The sequence below is a fragment of the Cryptomeria japonica genome, chromosome 2 (assembly GCF_030272615.1).
Source record: "Cryptomeria japonica chromosome 2, Sugi_1.0, whole genome shotgun sequence".
In the NCBI taxonomy this organism is placed as follows: Eukaryota; Viridiplantae; Streptophyta; class Pinopsida; order Cupressales; family Cupressaceae; genus Cryptomeria; species Cryptomeria japonica.
The window spans coordinates 132,699,342-132,721,821 of NC_081406.1; the positions used below are offsets into that span (position 1 = coordinate 132,699,342).

A 22,480-nucleotide genomic window follows, 5' to 3' on the forward strand; every position below is an offset into this window, starting at 1 on the left:
CATCTCTGAGTTTGGATGGGCTGAAGTGTTTTCTATGTCAGGAGGGGCGTCCAAATCAACTACTACTAAATCCATAGATGGTTTCTTTACTTTCTTTCTAGTTTTAGACTAAGTGATCCTGGTAGGAGTTGATTCTTTCTTGACCCCCATTGGTCTTGCTGCCTGTTCAATCCTAACCTGTGTTTTGGAAAAACCTTTCATGCAGAGCTCTAAATTCAAAGGGTAGAGAACATAAAATATCTCCTTTCCTTTAAATTATTATTCTCAAGTATGATCTTTCATCACAACTCATCCCCTTGAGATTCACCTTTTAAATCTGGAATATTCCTTATATGATTGTTGTTGATGCGACACTTCTTTATCTCCAAATCCATTGATCCTTGAACCTTGAACTTCAAGACCCTCTGAGAAGTGGTTCAAAATTTCAAGTTCAAAAGAATAGAAAATGAAAAACCAAGATAAAGACACCAAAATTCCATGACTCATATGTTACAAGAACAAGACTCAGATAGGACTCAACTTTCGAAACTTTGAACCATGAACCTTGAACTTTTTGAAAAGGTTCAACAGTTCAAGTTCAAAGACAATTTATACAAAGACCTTTAACTCTTTAAAAACCAAGCCGCGATACAACATACTCCTCTTGAACTTGAACCTTGAACTTTGAAGAGGTTCAATTGGCAGGTTCCAATTCAAGAAAAACTTCAACAAGACAAAAACTGAGACTTACACAAGCCCAAACTAAATAAACACTCCTTATTAGATGATGTGAGAGCAAAATAAATGGGGAGGGTAACATACTAGATTCATTTGTAGGTGCTACACTGGTTTCTATTGATACAGTGGACCTTTCTTCTATCACTGAGGTAGTGCCAATGTCTTGAATAAGGGGCTCCATTCTCCTAATACTTGATTCATTTACAAGCACTACACCGATTTCTATTGATATGCTTGTATGAGATGATGGCACATATACTACCACTGATAAGTTACTTCAACAAGAGGATTTTATATTAGTGGTTACATTGGTGGGATGCAGTGTTACTGAATTAGGCATGTTCAATATAACTAGGGCATTCTATCTAGCTACTAGTCTTTGTGCTACATTCCCATATCCCAAACCTTGATTTCTAGGATTCTTTGACAGTAAGATTGGTTCTATGACTCCTTGTTGTTATTCTCCCAGGTCATTTGTACTATCATAACCATGTCTTTGGAGAATTCTGAATCCTTTACTATACATATGTAAAAGAAAATTTATTGCAGGGTTAACTTCTTCATCTCTATACAACCATTTATTTACATCTTCTTCCAAGAAGTCTTCATTTAACTCTCCCCATCTAATGAAAGAACAAGAGGAATAATATTGTACCACTTCTTTTCCTTTGTTCTGATTAATAGGATTTGGTGGGGGCCTCCCAAAAGACTTTAGGGATAGAGGTAGTTGTCTGACAGAAAGTGTCCCAGAGCAAGAATATTCTCCGCATCCTTTGTCCTTGATCTGTAATGGTGCACTAGGTGTGGAATATGAAGGTATTGATGTATCTATAAATGTCGAGTACTTGAGTTGTGAGGTGAGGGGAGTTTCTTGATTTATAGAGACTTGTTTTTTTGTTCTTTCCCTTAGGTTGTTGCAATATTGAAATGGGTTTAGATCACCTTGTATTGTGATCTCAATGTCATTGTATGGTAACTTGGCGCACTGAGGAATGTTGAAAGCACTTCTTGCATGACATGAATTCATGGATGACCCAATGGCATATTGTATCCCAATTATCTATATAATACTTGGAATGTGGTGTCTATAGTGACAGGTCCTACTTGTATAGGTAGAGTGACCACACCTTTCGATGGGTGCTAGGACTCATCATCATAAGATTTGATATTTATTCTTTTAGTGGGATCAATGTGAAGATGTTAATAGCCCAAAGATTTGATCAAATTCATAGTACATATGTTCAAGCTTGATCCTCCATCTATCAATACTCTTTTGATCTTTCTTTTATGGACAAAGACTTCTAGATGTAGCGGGTCATTATGCAAAGGTCTATTTGTTGGGATATCTTAATCTGTAAATGTAACCTAAGGAGTTTCGACCAAGTTCCCAATCATGGCTTGGAAGATATTTCCATTGATATCCCTAGAAATAACAAACTCATGAAGAGCCTTGTCCAAGATTGCCCTATGATTTAGATAGATGCAGAGTAGCTCAAAATTTGATAGCTATGCAGGATTTTTATTTAATTAGTCAATAAAATTGTAGGTCCCTACTTTCAGAGGAGGATTGGAAGGAACTTCTTGCAGTGTGACTTTTGAACGGTGGGTGATGACCGCACAATCATGATTCCATAGGTTGACAGTAATTATAGACACTATTTCATTACTTGAGTTGATAGTATTGATTGCATAATCATAGGTGACCTTAGTGTAACCTGTAGCGTTATCTTGTGAGCTTGAACTTGAAGCTTTCCCTTTGTCATGATTGACAAATGGGTCATTGAAGATGATGCAATTTGTGCTGGAAGAGCCCTTATTGTTGTCCGCGGTGATATCTCCTTGATCTATGAGGTCTTGAATCAGGTTCTTAAGTTTATAACAACTTGATGTTTTGTGGCCCTTAGTACGATGATAGTCACAATAATCATTATCATTCCACTAGGTTGGTTTGAAGGGACCAAGTTCATATGGTTTCACCTTTGGCAGAGTTATTACATTTATTTGTATCAACTTTTTGAGTGCTGACTCAATTGGTTCTCCGAGTGGTGTATAATTTCATCTTGGTGCATTATTCCTTGGAGGTTGAGAGTTACTAGACTGTACTACATTTGTTGATGTTGCATTGTTGTCTTGAGTCTGGTTTCTATTTGGCACAAAAAGATTGACCAATTCTTATAGTGAAACCACTGGTTGAGCTCTATTCACCACTTCAGCATCAACAACCCCATCGATTGTCACATTTTTTATTTTTTAACTATAAATTTGATTTGTCATTGTTTGTATTACTTGTCAAACCACTTTCCTTATTGTTCCTCAAAATTCCTTGTTCAATAAGAACTTTCTCACTTTTCAGGCCTTTCTCTACAACTTTATGGAATGCACTAAGACATTGCATTTGCAACAGGTACTTAATCTGAGGAATGAGATTTTCTATGAAAATATCCACTTGCTATCCTTTTGGAATGAAAAGGACATCTATGAGCAAGGAATCTCCAACGTTGTAGGAATGAGGCAAATGTTTCACCTTTCTTTTGTCTTACAACACATAAATACATCAGAGTCCTTGGATTATCTATGTTGTGTGAGAAATTTATTTTGAACTGATTAGCCAATTTTCCCCATGAAGCAATCTTTAGTGGTAAATGTGAGAACCATTCCAAGGCTTGTCCATCAAGACTTTTAGGAAATAGGTGCATTAAATACATATCTTCCTTGGCTACCTCTATGCAAACAGTGAAATTCCCTAATATGATTTCTTGGGTCACCTTTTCCTCTGTACTTGTCAAATTTTGGAGTTTAAAAATGTGGAGGAAAAGGTGGCATATATAATTTATAATCAAAAGGTAAGGACGAAGATCCCCATAGTATACATTTTCTCCTCATTCTTTGATTGAATATTCATCATCTGTCTTTGTAGATTTTGGATCCATTGAGAAAGAATCTTCATCTAAGTCAAAGGCACATTTGCTATATATCTATTTCTAACAAAAGGATTAGTGTTGGCATACACTAGATGATGTTGGAATATTGAGCGAATGTGAATCTGTGTGCTATGAGCTCTACTAGGTGTTGTAAAGTAGGCAAATTGTGTGCTAACAGTAGTTTGGGTTGAACCATGTGGATTGGTTAGGTCTTGATTCAAGCTTTGGCTACTATAAGTTGATCCCACATAGACCGACATTGTAGGTTGGGAGGTACTTGTTGGAATTGAAACTTGGGAAATGTTAGTCTAACTTTGTGTTGAGGTGTTCAAGATATTTGATATGGTTTGTGGGGTAACATTGGCATGCATTTGTGATGAAGTGTTTACAATTGAGGATTCCATGCTAGATTGTGAGCTTTGAGTTGAAGCCACAATGGCTTAAGTTGATGTTGCTTGCGTGTTTTGAGTTATACCTTGGGTAGAGCTTGAGGATGCAACATGTGTCTAGGAGGAGTTGGGTTTTTTATTCACATTTTGAGTTAATGTAACCCCTGCTAGCAAGATTGTTGTGACATCAATGTTAGGTGGTAACTTAGCTCCATTTTGCAATAGTAGGGAAAGTTATCTATCCCTGTCGTGTTTAAGGAGAGCATTAAGGACTATGAGGACTTGCGGGTATTGCTGCGTAGCCTCAAGTTCCTTTATTGTTATATTATGTTGGATCTCATCTATTGAGGGCATGTTGTTCATATTGGTTGGCAATGTGGCACTCCTTCAGGGTTGCACATGTGAGTAAGTTGACAAATTCATGTTCTAGGTGGGATTGAACAAGGGGTCACTATTTGGGTCCATTTGACTCTAAGCCTTTTGTGATCATGTAATAGGCATAAGGATTCCTAAGACAACTGAAAAGATGTGATGCAAGACTTATGACAAGATGTGACACACTAAGGACCTAGATGCCAGACTTGAGATTGATGATAACTTATGTATGCAAATGAGGACAAATTACATATGCAATATATCTTGACACCCTATTGAGGATTAAGATGAGGTTGTTGTTGTTGTAGCCTAAGTCTCTTGAGTCTCTTCTGAATGATTTTTCTCTCAACTTCAACCTTGATTCGATGAGCTTTTCATATTTCTTCTTCCAAGACAAATGTGACTCCTATATATTGGGGGGGGCATTCCTCTCCAATCTCCAAGTGAGGTTACTAAGACTCGATATGATGTCTTCCTAATCATCGTTAGGTCCTAAATCAAGTTGTAGAAATGGGAAGAAACTATCACCAGGCAACACCATCTTGACACATGTTGTGAGACTTTGCAATCAGACAAGACTCCTAGAGTGAGAATACAGACACTAATGAAGGCAAAATCGAATGACCAAATTGGTGACACTAATCAAAAGTATTGAGGATTGTTTTGACCTAGATTGATATTTTGAGAGATGATGCCCTATACTAGACTAATCAGTAAGGACACCTAGATTGACTGGAGATTGATTGATAAAGGAGGGTCCCTTAAGTTCAATGACTTTCTAAGAAAATGTTTGGAATTGATCCTAAGATAATACAAATGTAAAATGAGGACTGATGAAGGACATACAACCTATGCATACTTATGGATTCTAAACATTCTTTTTTATCACAAAAGGTATGGAAATCTCTGTCATAGGGGTTTTGTGTTTTGGAAAACACATAATACAAAATATTTGTTTGATTTTTGAACAAAGTGAAAACACATTCAAGTACAAATTTCTAGGTTAGCAAGAGGCAATATCTATTGGATTCCCACTATGGAAATAAATTTGAGCCACACCTATCTAGAACAAACAACTGAGAAGTTTGGCAGCATTGACTTCCCCGTACATTGCACTCACTTCTCGGGCATGCTAAACTTCGAATTCCTAGAGACCCACGGGTCTAAAGGAACTCACTATCTCTACTTTGGACTGCGAGATTGTAGGAAGACATTAGAGGTTCGACCTCCTATGCCAAAAAATAAAGGGTTTTTTGGCCTCTAAAATAGTTGGTTCGTAGTGGGGGAACTTCAGTAGAACCTGGTGTCTACCCTTGAGACAGTGACTCACTTAAGAGCCTACCCTGAAGGAACCATTGGTGTAGATACACATCACCAGGTAGTTGTGACTTTCACCTAAATTATTAATTTATATAGCGGGATCAAGAAATATCGCTTCGGTCATTCCCTCACCAACTTTATGGGCTTCTTGAGAGGCACACCCTCTAATACTAAAAAAATAAAATTGAGTGTCGCTAACACTTTTCTCTTGCACCCAAGACCACAAAAGCTAGGGGAGAGGGATAGTGTGTGTTAGCAATAGGTTCGCTCACAAGTACAAATGTGCCAAACACAAAAGATAGTGGTAAATTTTAAGCACCAATTGAAAGATTGTTATTCTAAGAAAAACAAAAACTCTCCTAATCTACCTTTGCAAACAAATTGTTAGTAGTTTGAGGTTTAGTTTAGTCTTGGACTGATCAAAACATCCTTGTTATATTCTGCTTTATCGCATGTTGTAGATAGACAATTAGTAACTGAAAAAAATTAAAAAAATAGAGATAAAGCAGGAACATAACTTAATCAACATTACCAACTGAATGCTAAATAGTACTTACACACATGCGAAACCCAAACTGAACACATGCAAAATACCACCTAAATGGTTGCGAAACACTATCTTCACGAATGTGATACAATAGATAGATGAATGTGAAACAACTTCCTATGTAAAATTGCAATTCAGACCTTGCAAAATAGATTGATTATTTTGTCACAAATCATCATTAAAATCTCAATTGAGTTCCTTGTATCATTTTATACTTTTGAATGTAGGCTAGGACATGTCTTTGATACTAAAAGTATTCATTTTGTAATTTTGGTTCAATAAGTACCTAGTATGGTCATAATATCCTTTGATATTATTTCTATTCATGCCCACTGTAGTGCCATAAAATTGTGACCCTAGCAATTTTAACCATATTTGAGGTCCTCACCTTGGCGACAACATCCTCCTTCCTAACCAAGACCCATTTCCTGCATTTTCACCCTTGAAACCCTCCTTGTCTAGGCTTTGTTTCTGCCTTAGACCCTATTCGGGCCCCAAAATAGGGTAGGACAAGGGCATGGTGCCCCTATCCCCACTCCTTAGGGTGGCCCTAAGATGGGTCTGCCCAGTCCCCTATGCATAATCTGACTTTGGGGTTTGCAATTCTTCTTTGTCGGCCTTCAACGATTGAGAATTAATCCTTGAGGCATGTATAAAAGGAGATTCAATTCCCTCATTTGAGAAGGGGAACACAGGATAAGGTTGAGAGGCATAAGAATACAACACATAATTTCAAGGTCTTCATCAAGCATTCAAGTATTCAGGTCTTCTTCATTCATCCATTCAAGCAACATTATAACATTCATTTGCAAGTATGTGTGTGTGTTAGGGTTTTGTCATGTTACATGCCATTTCATGCAACACTTGTGATTACCTTTAAGAAGCAAAATAATCATCATCAACAAATTGTAGATCTACAAGGTATATATTTCCATTGTTTACATTCAATCATTTGCAATTACTTTATTTCAAGGTTGATTCCTCAACCGGGGTTTGAATAAGGCAAACCCCTATCCACAACCCTTCTTCCCTTCTTTTTTGTGTGTAGGTTGCAAGTGCGCAGCTGTATATTCAGATTTGGACTCCATTTGCGGAGGTGGAAAAACCCTTTTCATTTTGCGGATTTCTCAAAAGACCATGTACACTTTCACCACGGTCCTGACGACTTTTCTCTAGATTTGCAGGTCAGATTCTTATCAATCTAATTAGCTCAGATCCGAAATTACAACACGATCCTGAACCGATAGCTCCTCATTTCACTCATTTTCTCTCTTTGTTTCACATAATCAAGTCAACTTTCCTATTTACAAAAGAGGGCAAAACATGCTTCAACCCTTGGAATTCACATCCTTGCTTCCCTTGGATTTGGATATTGTGGATTCAAGCCCCTCTTTTGAATGTAAAGTTTCCCCCAAGTGAAAATCATCCTAGTGACTTCCTTTCTCTCTCCTAGGTGGGGAGTCACTAGGGTTGAATTTTCCACTTTACATTTTGGTGAACTTGATGTCTTACACATTAATTTTTATTTCTCATTATTAGATGATTAATTGCAATTTGAATTTCAAATTTTCATTTCCAATTTTGATCTATTTGAAAAATTTAGAGGTTAATGGCATAAAACCCCTAATTTTTCATTTTGGGAAGATTAAGCTTGTGAAGTGTAAAATTTTAATTAATTGTTTCAGATCTGATTTCTATTTCAAAATTTCAATTCAAATCTATCTTTTCATTCTAAAAATTCAATGGTTAAATCATAAAACCCTAATTTTAAGATTCTTCTATTTTTGACCTTTGACTGCAAGTTTGACCGATCTAGACATCTCCAAATTAGTTGTTTTTTTGGATTCCGCATAAAATCATAATTCCTATAATTCCTAAAAAAAATGAAAAAAATTGGTCGGACTGTGTGCACTTTCGCCACGGTCCTCGGCTTTTTTCCTGAAATTTTGGGAGACGGAATTGACTGTATTTTTCTGCTCAAACCCATAAAATCAGCGTACTTTATCAATTTTAAACACTCTCTAAGGTCAAACACAAATTCAAAATTCATCAAATTCAAAATTTAAATTATTTTTCATAAAAAGGTCCTCATTTTAGATCTTCTTTTCCAGCAAATCAAGATTTTAAATAAGATACTTTCAATGGCAATTAATAAATTGGATTTACTTGCTCTTTCACATATGATTACATTGCTTTTTGCATATATTTACTATAATCATGTGTTAGATAAGAGTTTCTTTCATTTCATGTTGCTTCTCTCCATTCATAGCACTTGGTCATATTGTGTTGTTAGGATTTCTAAATTATTTTCTTTTCAATTAGATCTCAAAGATTTCTTGTATCATTTATGTTGCGTTATGGTGGTGTTGTTAAAAAAATGCATTTCCTATGCTAATCACCTTAAGGCTTTTGTAGATCCTAAACCTAAAGATCCTAACCCTTGTACCTCTCCTAGGGTATCTTATGTGGATGCGATGAGACCTAATGCTTTAACCAATGTTCTCTTTACATAAATGCAAGCATTGGAAAGTGACAAGGACCCATCTTCTTCTACACATACCCTTGAGCAAGGGGGAAAAATCAAAACATCAATATTCTTACATCTTTAGATCCTCCTTATTCTCCTAAGACCTATCTTCAACATCAAATATGTAGGGAGGATGACATCATGCATTTTATTCATGACCTTTCCCCTCACATAGAAATAACTAAAAACAAGCTTTTAGATGATGAAGATGTTCTTCCTCAATCTCCTAAAAAGGATAAGCTTGATAAAGGAAAAGAGATTGTCATTTCACATGATACTCCTTCTTCATCTACAAATCATTTTCTTCCTCCTTACACATCAGATGACCATGTTCCTCCATCTAGTCAATTGCAACATTCTTATAGTCATGGCTTTCATATAATTACAAGACAAGGTTTTAAAGGATAAGGAATTGGGAAATTTGAGCATGTAATTCATGTCCCTATAAATCCTCCCACACAAAGTGCTACAAGAGGCACAGGAAATGGTACCCCTCTTTCTATGGATGAATTCCTTAGGCTCCAAAACTTTAAAAACCATCTTCAAAGACAACAAACCAAAAGAGCCCGTAAGAATGCTTCTTCTCTAAATCGTCCTTTTTGTTCATTTCACCAAACACATGACCATTGTATGCTCGGAATGTGGTATCAACCTGCAAGAGGAGAAAACAATTCAAACACACACATGAAACATTGCATTAGAAGTTAGAAATCAAAACAAAGCAAGTTAAATGAATCTAAACTCTTTAAAATCGTTCCATTTTCCTCTATTTCCAAGGATCTTCAAGATTCAAGGTGGCTCTCACTTGGAAGAACACTTGATCCTCAAGATGACAACTTAGAGAATGAGATTTAAATGATTCTAGGATCAAAATAGATGCAACTAAGATCCTAGTGAAAGCTAAGATGATAGATTAAGATGAAATGCAAGATGCAAGACTAAATGCTCAAGATAGTGAAGATATGAAACTAGGTTAATTCCAAATTGAAGATTAAATGCTATTAGATGAGTTAATTAAGCTAGAAAAGGATATGCATTTAAGCTAAATGAAACTAAAATGCTATGAGATGAATGATTGATTCTTGAAGATAACAAAGAGAGCTCCTTAACCTGCAAAATGACAATAAGTTTGATGCACAAAAGACTTGATATTTTGAAGAAGGAATGGGCTCTATTTATAGGGAAAATAGGGAAATGGAGGGTTGAGATTGAATAATCTCAACAAGGGCTAGGATTGAAAGTTATCAATCCATGTGAGGGATTCAATCCAATCTCAAGTTGATAAATGTCTCCTTGAGAGGGCTTGAGAGGAGATGTAAGAGACATTAAATGCCTGAGGAGACATGAAGGTTACCTTAGGAGGTAAGGTTAAGGTTAGGTTAGGGTCATCCATTGGATAAAGATTTTACCCAAGGGGTAAACTCTTGTGCAAGGTTTAATAGGATAACTAGGGTCAAAGCCATGAGTGCTTGATGAGACCCTTGAGTTAGATGAAGGTTAAGTTAGAGAGAAAGTCTCTAACCATGTGGGAAGGTTGAGTTAAGGTTGGATTAACCATTAATGGTTAGGAAGAATTTGAGGGTTAACTTGTTGAAGACATAAAGCCTTTAATGCATTTCAAAGACTTTGGAGGCTTTGAGAAGTGACTTCCCTTTGCTTAGGAATGTGACAATAATTAGGAGATGAATTAGGCTAAATTGGAATTGATTAGAAGAATCTAGAAGGGGTTTAGGAAGCAAGTGGGAGATGTAGGATTTTGCAAGTGGGTGGGGAAAAATAGAATTTAAGTAAAACAAAATTAATTTATTTCAATTGTGGTTGCAACTTGCATTTGTAGGAATTTTCAAGTGGGGGGATTTAATTAAATGGGCTAGAAGGGGGATTTTAATTAAATGTAAATTTAATTAAATGGCTAGGAGGGGGATTTTAATTAAATGACTAGGATAGAAGAAGGGAAATATTAATCAAATCTTTAATTTGATTAATATGCTAATTTAGAAGAATATGAATATTAATTAAATCTTAATTTTATTAATTGAAATAATTAAGAATAATTAAATGAATAAAATTTACTTAATTCATTGTGTAACTTTTAGGTGTTTGCAACCATAATGCTGATGATTGCCCTGATTTTTAAAAATCTATTCAAGACGACATAAATAGTGGCAAAATTAGAATTGTGGATAATAAACCTTCCTCTCCTAACAAACCCTCTCCTTTATGTCAAGATGATATTTACCATCCTGACAGATTAGCTGCAAGAACCTATTGGAGATTGAAATATGACAAGAACATTTCCTTTCCTCCTCAAACTAAAAACAATAATCTTATGCATTGAATATTGCATTTTTCATGATTCATATTCACGTTCTCTTGGAAAATGTTATGCATTTAAGAAATTTGTTCAACTGCAATATGATCTTGCACAAATTTGTCTTACAACATATCTAGTTGTATTTCTTGGTAAAAACATAGTGCCTTAGCACTTATTTTCCCTTCATGTTGCTCTTCACCCTATGACATAACTAGCCCATTTAATGGGAGCTCTTTATCATTTGTCATGGTATTGTTTCAATTTTACATACTTTGGGGCAACAACATGAGGTCCATTCTCCTTCTTCTTTCTATACAATTGTCTTTGTCTTTGTGCATTATTCATTATTTGATCTCCTTTCTTGCATTGGGTTATTCTTATGTGAGCAGGTAATTGTTCTTTGGTTTTCCACTTTGCTTAGAGAGGAGATTATTTAATAAGTAATGCACCTCTTCTCTTTCTTTCATTCTCTTGGAATGTATCTTTTTTATGGTTGTGATTATTCTCAAGCACGATATGCCTCCTTGCATGGTATGATCTCTCGATAAGTACATATTTCTTCCTTTAGAGAATTTGTTCCTTTAGGAAGGTATATCACTTGAAAATAAACACCATTGGAAAATGTGTACCCCTTTTTCCCTTTGCCCTTCTTACTTGTGGGGCAAGGATTTTTACTCCTATCCTTTTCTCTCTATCTCATGTATCACTATTTCCTTTAGGGGCTGCGTTTTTAATATATGATTATCATTTCTATATGCTTAATCCTCCTTGGGGAATATCTGATACTTTTTCTTCCTTTCGAAGATTACCACTTCTTGAGACATGTATTTTGCATATACTAATGTCTTTTCTTGCATGCATTCATGAAAGTATATTGTGCATTTGATTATGTTAATATATCTATGGAAGATTGTGTAAGTTCATTTCATTGTCCCTACACTTGGGGGGAAATGATCTCTCTCTCTCTCTCTCTAGGGATCCGATTTGCCCTATTTTGTAGATGGTGTGAGTTACATTACTTGATGTCATTCCTTGTGCGAAATTGTTGGTGGTTTGCTCAAGGGTTTTCTCTCATACAAGAGGTGTAAGTACTTGACTACAACCTCTTTTCCACTTGGTAATGTATGTCTATGATAAATTCACCCATCCCTCTTGGAGCTAAAAGTGAGTTATCCCTCATTAAGAATCCCTTTCACCTAGGAATAGGAGGAAGGATTGCATTCTTGTTTTCTCCTTTTCTTTGTTCTAGAAGATTTTATATTTGTCTAAGACAACTCCTCTTGAGGAAGATGTCTTTCTCCAAGGATCACCTTTACACTTATAACAAGATATCTCTTTTCAACTATCTTATCCTTGCTTGAAGAGTATTCCCCTCTCTTGCTTGGATTTATGACATTGTTGCATAACATATATCTTCTTTGTGATGAAGGTAGGCATCCTTGTTCTACTTTCCTTAAGATATCAACATTAACCTATGTTGACATCTTAAGGGGGGGGGGCACCCACACTGCTCCTTTGTACCATACTTATCTCATGCATTGTACAATGGGACATTCTTGGAACCAGAGGGTGACCTTTTAGAGAAAGGTGTCATCACTTTTCTTGCATAGTGGGACATTCTTGGAACCAGGGGGAAGCCTCTTAGAGAAAGATGTTGTCACTTTTCTCTTATACAGTAGGTCATTCTCAGAACCAGAGCACATACTCTTAGAGCGAGATGACGCTACTTTTTCCTGGTGGGTCATTCTCGGAACCAGAGCACAGACTCTTAGAGAAAGATGTCTTCACTTCTTCTTTTCTTATGTAGTGGGTCACACTACTTTTTCCTGGTACAATGGGTCATTCTCAGAACCAGAGAATAGACTCTTAGAGTGAGATGTCTTCACTTATTCTTTTCTTGTGCGTGGGTCATTCTCAGAACCAGAGCACAAACTCTTAGAGCGAGATGATGCCACTTTTCTCCTATGCAGGGTGATTATTCTTGGAACCAGAGCACAGACTCTTAGAGAAAGATGATGCCACTTTTCTCCTATGTAGGGTGATTATTATCGAAACCAAAGCATAGACTCTTAGAGCGAGATGATGCCACTTTTCTCCTATGTAGAGTGATTATTCTTGGAACCAGAGCACAGACTCTTAGAGCGAGATATCACGCCTTTCTTGACACTTCTACTCTACATTCTATACAAGTTGTAGCGTACTTGGGCATAGACTCCTATGAGGCGCTTTGAACCTCACTTGCACACACACACACACACACACACACACTTGAGGTTGGGTGGAACTAACGATGTTCTCTCTCTCTCCTCCTTTACATGGATCACCCAGACAAACTCTGGGGGCTAGATTTCCATTTCCTTCTCTCCATGGATCACCTAGTTTTAGTGGTGATATGTCCATGGTTTCTCTCTTGTTCGCCTTTCTTCTCATGGATCACCAAAGTGTGTATTCATGTCCTCTCTCTCCTTCCTCTAATGAACCCATAGTTTTTCTATTGTTGGTTCATGGATGATGTCAACTTTGCTCTTTTATGTGATTACTTGTGTTTATGTGATGGCATTGGTCTTGTGTCTTGATTAGTTGTTGAGACATCTGAGTATCGAGGTCTCTTTGGCTAGTTGGTTTTTCATCTTATGTCTGTCATGTGTCTTTTGTGCTTTGTCTTGTTTTGTTTGTCTCATCCTTTTTGTTTTGTGTGCTCTTGCATATGTTTGAGTGAGTTAAGACCCTAAGATTGGGGGCTTTGTTCCTCAAGATTAGTGATGTCTTATACTCCTTGTGGTATTCCTCTGTATCTCTCATCTTCATCTCTATTTCTTCTACTTTACCGATAGTAGTGGCATAAGCCATACTCCCGCTAAAGTGGGGGCTAAATGTAGTGTCATAAAATTGTGACCCTAGCACTTTTAACCACATTTGAGTTCCTAACAATTTTCACCCTTGAAACCCTCCTTGTCTAGGCTCTATTTCTGCCTTAGACCCTATCTGGGCCCCAAAATAGGGTAGGACAGGGGCATGGCGCCCCTGTCCCCACTCCTTAGGGTGACCCTAAGATGGGTCTACCCGGTCCCCTATGCATAATCTGACTTCGGGGCTTGCAATTATTCTTTGTCGCCCTTCAGTGATTGAGAATTAATCCTTGAGGCATGTATAAAAGGAGATTCAATTCCCTCATTTGAGAAGGGGAACACAAGATAAGGTTGAGAGGCATAAGGATACAACACATGATTTCAAGGTCTTCATCAAGCATTCAAGTTTTTAGGTCTTCTTCATTCATCCATTAGAGCAACATTACAACATGGATTTACAAGTATGTATGTGTGTGTTAGGGTTTTGTCATGTTACATGCCATTTCATGCAACACTTGTGATTACCTTCAAGAAGAAAAGCAATCATCATCAACAAATTGCAGATCTACAAGGTATACATTTCTATTGTTTACATTCAAGCATTTGTAATTACTTTCTTTCAAGGTTGATTCCTCAACCAAGGTTTGACTGAGGCAAACCCCTATCCACAACCCTTCTTCCCTTCTTTTCTGTGTGTAGGTTGCAGGTGCCCAGCTATATTTTCAGATTTGGACTCCATTTGCAGAGGTGGAAAAATCCTTTTCGTTTCGCGGATTTCTCGGAGGACCATGTACACTTTCACCATGGTCCCAATGACTTTTCTCCAGATTTGCAGGGCAGATTCTTATCAATCTAATTAGCTCAGATATGAAGTTACAACGTGATCCTGAACCAGTAGCTCCTCATTCACTCATTTTCTCTCTTTGTTCCACATAGTCAACAAGTCAACTTTCCCATTTATAAAAGTGGGCAAAACATGCTTCAACCCTTTCAATCCCCTTGGAATTCATATCCTTGCTTCCCTTGGATTTGGATCTAGTGGATTCAAGCCCCTCTTTTGAATGTAAAGTTTCCCCCAAGTGAAAATCATCCTAGTGACTTCCTTTCTCTCTCCTAGGCAGGGAGTCACTAGGGTTCAATTTTCCACTTTACACCCACGATCTATTTATTATCGCAATCTTGCAATCTTAATCTTTACCCTGCAAGCCATGTGGTTGAAAATATTGCAAATCCTATTCCTATACTTGTTAGCAAATTTTATTTAATATAGAATCATAACAAAATTGTAGATTGAGAGGAAATGTGAGAAATAACAAAATGAATCAAACTCCTTACCCAGTCCTTTACCTTTTACATATGCGAAACACTTGAGAGACAAATGTGATACATCCTCTATTCTAACTGCACGTATGCAAAATATTGCAAATACGGATGCGAAATCCTGCGCACTAATACAAAATGTCGTAAACTGCATCTGCAAAAACACAGAAAATAAAAGAGAAATTGGAGTGCAGTTGTTCACGTCGGGTTCACCAAATGTATTACGGGAAAATTAAGCATAATAAAGCTAGATTAAATAACTTAACCACCAAAAGTCTAAATATAACTAATTAATTTGTAAAAGACAATGAAACACAATCAAATCAACAAAAAATGAATTATAAACTAATTAAACCCCCTTTGTTGATCCAATTGGCTTCCATTTGTTTTTCTCAACTATCGTGGTTGATTTGCTCTCAGTGCTGCATAAGAATGACACAATAATTTTGAAGACAGTGATCCTTGAAAATGGAAGAATGAAGCTCAATTTATAGGTTTAAAATAGAGAAAATCAACGATCGAGATGCATTTGAGAACATAATTGATCAACGATTGAGATCAGTTGAGACAAAACTGATTGGGAGTTATACTCATTTGATTGATGAGTTGACTGGATTGATTGATCAGTGAATTGGATAGATTGATTAGTGAATTGAATTGATAAGTTTGTTAAAAAAAGCTGATTGATGAGTTAACTAAGTTAATTGAGTTGATTAGGAAGCTAATTGAATTGATTGCCTAGTCAAAAAAAAGGTGATTGCTAGTTAGAGTGAAAGTTAGTGCCAATTAGGATTTTAACTTGTGTTGTAGGAAATTAGCTTGAAATTCAAATTTGGTTTGTATTTGACATGAATTTGGATTTTTCAAAATCATGAAATGAAATGCAAATTTATTGAAATTAGAATTTGGGGATTTTTGAGTTTTTGAATTTGAAAAGCATGAATTAGTTAATTAAATAATTTAAAGAAATAATTTAATTATTAGAAATTGAATCCAATTAAATAATAAAGATTATTTAATTAATGGTATTAATTAAATAATAAAATTATTTAATTAATATAAGAAAAGGAGGTTAAATGGCCAGTTGATTAAGGAGAAATTGAATAATTAGAGAAGATGAAGAAATATTAATTGAAAGAATAAATTAGCTTAATTAAATAATTATTTAATTAATTAAGACGAATAATTAGTGTGTTAGTGATGAGACATTTTTAGGTGTCTACATAAAGGTTTAAGGAAAATGGGATTTGCTGGACAATCCAGATGTGTTCTATGCATGAGCAATGACAAAACAATGGATCACTTGCTATTGGGATGCCCATTCTCTCGTAAATGTTGGATGTGACTATGTGCCAAATTGGGTTGACTGACAACATTACCTAATGATGTTATGAGTTTGTTGAAAGGATAGCCAATTAAAACAAGAATGGGTTTACTAGGAAGCTTATGGATAATCAATCCCACCTTACTCCTGTGGGAGATATGAAAAGAAAGAAACAAAACAAAATTTGAAGATAAAGCTCAATGAATATAGACTCTTTTCTAAATAAGGTCAAAGCTACTATAGTGGAAACTACAAATAGCAAAATGGCAATGCATCCAAAGAAAGACAAGTTTTCAAATAGGGATGGCAAGATGCGACTAAGATGGAATGGAATGAGGGTTCCCCCATTCATTAGGGAAGGTGTATCAGGGGCACAAAATGCAAGAGACCAGTCAAGATGGACGCCTTCGACTTGAGGCTCGTTCAAATTAAATTTTGATGGGTCTCCTAGAGGCAACCTTGGCCCATCCAGTTTTGGATGCATTATTAGACCATGGGATGAGAATGTTGTTGGTAGATTGGTTGTCTCACTAAAGGAAGACACCAATAATGTTACAGAATTCTCTGTTCTCATTTAGGGATTATTATTTTGCAAATATCTTGAGATCAACAAAGTGGAAATCGAAGGAGACTTGGAAATAGTAGTTAATGCTATATGAAAAGATGAAATGCCAAATTGGAAGATAGGAGAGATGGTTTACATGGTCAAGGAAGTTCTAATTTTTTTCAAAAGCTTTACTATTAATCATGTTTATAAAGACGCAAATAAGGAGGCTACCACGCTTGCCAATCTGGACACTGACGGGTTGGAATATGGATCAATACGTGCAAAATTTTGGCCACCATCATGACATGGTCATCCCTTCTTGGCTGAGAAAAGAGCAATTTATAGTAATGATGTCAATATCTAAGAATGAATTCGCCAATACATGAAGCAATTAGGACAAAATCTTGAAGATGTTTTTTAGGCAACTTGTATGCCAGAAAATGGGACAACAATAACTAAAAATGACATCATATCTCGTCAAATTGGTGGTGGCCCTCACATATGCCAACCTATTTAAAACATATCCAAGGATACAAGAGTTTGAGTGAGTAATGCTAACAAAATTCACATGATCAACACTAAATCAACTTGGATGGAGGACGAGGAGGATAACAACTAACCTAGAAATAATGATGTATTTATGAGTCTCCTTTTCGAGGAAACGAGGGTGAAATGAGAGGCACATTCTCTATAAATATACTCTTAAGCAAGCTTCATACACACTTTGGTTCTGGTTTTCCCTTTTCATTCTTGCCCTCGACTCTATATATTACTTCCATAAGTTTCCCTATTAGGTTGATTTCAAACAGAAGGAAAATATCCTTTATAGGCAAAATAAGGGAGAAGAGACTCAAAGTTGTGATAAATTATTCTCATGAGTTGATCATTCATGCCATGAGGAAGATTCTGGATGGGGAGTTCATTTTCTCTATCCATCGCTATAAAGTTAACACAAATATCACTGCAACTTTTTTGGCAACCATTCTTACGATGGGGGAGTCCAAGGTTGGAGGCAAGCAGTTATGTTAGAAGATCTTCAAAGAATCCTTCCTGGGTGAATTGGACTTGGTAATGGCTAACGTGGATGAATAACTAAGAATCCCATACCCACATGACTATTTTGTGATTAGGCACCAAGGCAAAGAAGTGCCAAAAATGTCAGTGGTCACATTATGGGACTTGAAGGTCTTTGAGATTAGAAAATTCATTATTAAAAGGAATGTATATTTCTTGCATTAGTTGTTGGGGTTGAAGTTGAATGAAGGTGGTGACTGGATTAAAGAATATAAATGAGACGAGGGCCTTGTAAGTGAGGATGAGGACGATGACTTTGGGGGGAAAAGATGCCAAACGTGGTCGTTATTGAGCAACTTGGGCCAAGCTGTGGACAAGGGTAAGACACCTGCAACTGATTAGTCTCTCCACTCTTATTGATTTCTATTTACTACTGCAAGTTTGTCTATTATCTTTTATAGACATACAAAACATATAAATAGCCTCTGTTTAAGTATGTATATGTAGTATGATGAACATGTTGCTTGAGGTATATGCATGCCATACCTCTCGCTACCCTTCTACATGTACTCAGGATGACAATCCCGAAGCATTGCTCGATACCCTACTAAAATATATACATAAATCATCTTTTAATATTAATATAAATACTTTTGTAGCATCGCTATGTATTATCGAACAAAAAACAAAACAAAATATTAAATATATATATATATATATATATATATATATATATATATATTTACAATGGTAAAGGTAAAGATAAAAATAAAAGACCAACATATATTTACAATGATTATATTTATCTTTACCTTTATCATTGTAAATATATGTTGGTCTTTTAATATATATATATATATATATATATATATATATTAAAAGACCAACATAAGGTAAAGATAAATATAATATAAATATATATATATTAAAAGACCAACATAAGGTAAAGATAAATATAATATAAATATATATATATTAAAAGACCAACATAAGGTAAAGATAAATATAATATAAATATACTTTATAAAATATAAACTTTTATCTTTTATCTTTTATCTTTTAAATAAACTTTTTAAAATATAAATATACTAATCACTATTATGTAAATTCAAATCCTTGAACTTGATTTTTACGCATTCATGTATGATATATATTTGATGGACATAGATATTCTATAAGAAACCTAGATGGCAACCTATAATTTGTGCCCGAGATTTTCCCCAAATCTAGGTAAACCAGTTCGAATATAACGATAACCCTGAATCCAAACACCCATCCTGCACAGCCCAGATATCATAATAACTTAGTTGTTAAAGATAACCATATAGTTTATACTTGTATTTAATAGTGCCGCAGGATGCTGTTTTGAACTTAAAACCTCCTGGTTTAGACATATCCTGTGGCTGGCTGATTTTGTATAAATAGATACTATGGCTACTGCTCTACATGCTTTGAAACTGCGACCTCATGCTGTCCTTTCTAAAGCTAGTGTGCTTAAATTCACATTGTAGTTTCTGTAGATTTGATTCATTTTGATCATTACCCAAATCGCTAATCATGAAGGGATTTCACAGATTTCAGTTGGGTATCCTTGTTTTCGTAGTGTTCAGCTTAACGTTTTTGGATTTTTCGGCCGCATCTCAGTCTGTAATTGCAAATGCTTCCTCATCTGACGAGAAGTTATGGAATGCAAATGGCAAGGGGAGCTCTGAATACTTGCAGATGTTTGTGGAAGAGACAGATTGGTATAATAGCCTGGTGTTGGGCCCACTTGTGCCAAGGCACATTTGGTCGCCATTGCCTAAATATTTGCAGACATGGCTGCGCAATTACATTGCTGGGATTCTTGTTTATTTCGTAAGCGGAGGACTCTGGTGCTTTTATATATATTACTGGAAGCGCAATGCCTATTTACCTGCAGGCATGCTATTTTCTTAAAATCATCTCAATAAAAAAATTCATTTGCCTAGTATCTGAATACTAGAGTTTATTTAAGTTCGATCTCTAAGAAACAAGATTGGATCTCAGAAAGCTCGTAGTATTTTTTTGAATTGTTCCTTTGCGTTTGTCATAGTAGGCCCAAGTCTTATTAGGCCTGCCTACCCACATGGCGAATAAGATGCATATTTTTGGCTCGTTTTATGAATGATATTCATTCCAGCGAAAGAGATGGGCATAATCTGGGTTTTGTTCGGGACATGAATTCATTGTACCGTAGGGTTGAGTAAGCAGATTTTGTTTGTGCGAGAAGATGAATTGGTTCTTTGAAAAGGTATTGTTAATTAACTTATGAGGGTCCAATTCTTATTAGGTTGCACATCCACATGACAACTGAGGTAAATTGGTGATTAATTCTATTAACCTTTAAATTTCAGCTATTCGGTGTGTATATCTTGTGTTCTGTTGTTAAGATGGATTGCTCGCTCAACATGATTGAGCATATAGATTCAACTGCATCATTTCAAGTCAATCTTCGTCACCATTTTACATGACTAATGGTTCATCGGAACCCATCTCTCGTTGATCATAAATAGTCTACTTAACACTCGTTGCAGCTATGTGACGCTGGCACAATTAGAACTGCTTAGGAGATCATCCATCCCAGTACTATTCTGGTACAAGTGCACTTAACCATATAGTTTCCTCCAATCTCAAGCCTACGTAGATCTTAATTTTTTTCCATTTCTTTTAGAGTTGGGGAAAAGCTTCTCTGTGGCTGCATTATTTTCTGAGAGATCTGTGTACAAATCTTATTTGGGCTGCACACCCATAAAGGTTCATTTGTGGCTAGTTTTGCAAGTGCTATTTGTTTCAGCTAAGGAATGTGCATAGTTTGCATTTTGTCATGAAGATAGATTGCTTTTACGGTTGGTTTGAGCATATAGAACTTATAATTCGTGTATTTATTTTGGAAGAAGTGAACTGATTTCTTAAAATGCATAAATCTCATTAGCTGTCATCTCTAAATGTGATACCTCCCTTGTTATCCACACCCACATAGCCACTGAGGTGTATTTCCAGGCTAGTTTTTAAATTCTGTTCATTTCAGCATAATGATCGGAATATTTTGAGTTTTGTGGTTGAATAAATTGCTAGTGTAAAAGGTTTGAGCATATAGAACCTCTATAATCCTGCATCTTTTTTTGGGGAAGCTGAACTCTAAATGCAATATTAGCTTACATATAAGTCCCCAAATCTTTTGACACCAGCAGAATAACTTGATCAATAAAGAAAAATTGCAAATAGCTCTGTGAATTCATCCATTTAGCTAAGGGACATATTTTGAGATCTGCTATAAAATGGGAATTGTTTGTGCAGCAGGGTTGAGTATATAGAGCTTGAAAGGAAATCCTTCTTGGACATTTCCGTGAAAGAAGGGCCTGTTAAGCCAAATGGGTACATACTCAAATCTAGTTACGCACTATTTAAATAACAGAGAATTAGGGCAGTTTTTAAATTAGGGTAGTGCCTTTTTATTTGTCACTGGACACAAGACGCTTTCCCCAAATGAGTGAAATCAACGAATAGTCAGGACAATTGAAAGTCACAAGGCCACATGGCTTTACTTGTGAGGAAGCGAGGAATAATTCTTTGAAAGAAGGATCTATTTGCCCAAATAACTACATTCTGAAATCCAACTAGGTACTTGTTTTAGCAGAAAATTGGAGTATGTGTTATTCAATGTCTCTGGATAATGCTCACTTCCCCAAATGATTAAAGTCAATGTCAATCAACAGTTGAAAGTCTTAGTGCCATCTACCTTTTCTTTTGAGGAAGCTATAAAATTTGGAAAAGACTTTGAAGTTTTCAGGGGCTATGAAATTTATCCCTTGACACCCTAGTCTCAAGCTGACATCACTAGCTGTTCTGGTTTGGTGGTGTTAATTCTTTTAATTCATCCCATGAGGCAAATATTCTTTTTGGGGATTTACCGGCAAACCAAAAGATAAAGATATTTTCGATTTCTTGGGATAAAATTGGTAACCCAAAAAATGCAACAAAATTCAAAAAGGAGAAATAACTGACGGTTTTATATTTAAAGTCATCCTGATTGCTTAGAGAGTGAGAGAGTGAAAGGAAAGGAGAGTGTACACCATGAGTTTTCTCATTAATTTCGAGATTCCTGATTAGTGCATTACTACATGGTTCTACTTCAAAGTCAGAACCTCAAAATCGATTACAAACTACAAAATACAAATGTCAACTGATAAAGTATAATTTTAAACTGGAATATGGAGGAAAGGTGAATTTTGCCTCTGATATCAATTGATGCCCTTCATACGGAGCAATATGGATTTAACAACAGAGTGGAGACT

At 35.9% G+C, this 22,480-nt stretch overlaps 1 pseudogene; it reads left to right on the forward strand.

Moving 5' to 3' along the window:
* The first annotated feature begins 19,329 nt into the window (after nucleotides 1–19,329).
* LOC131073256 (delta(7)-sterol-C5(6)-desaturase-like) overlaps nucleotides 19,330–22,480 on the forward strand; it is a 34,837-nt pseudogene continuing 31,686 nt past the window's right edge.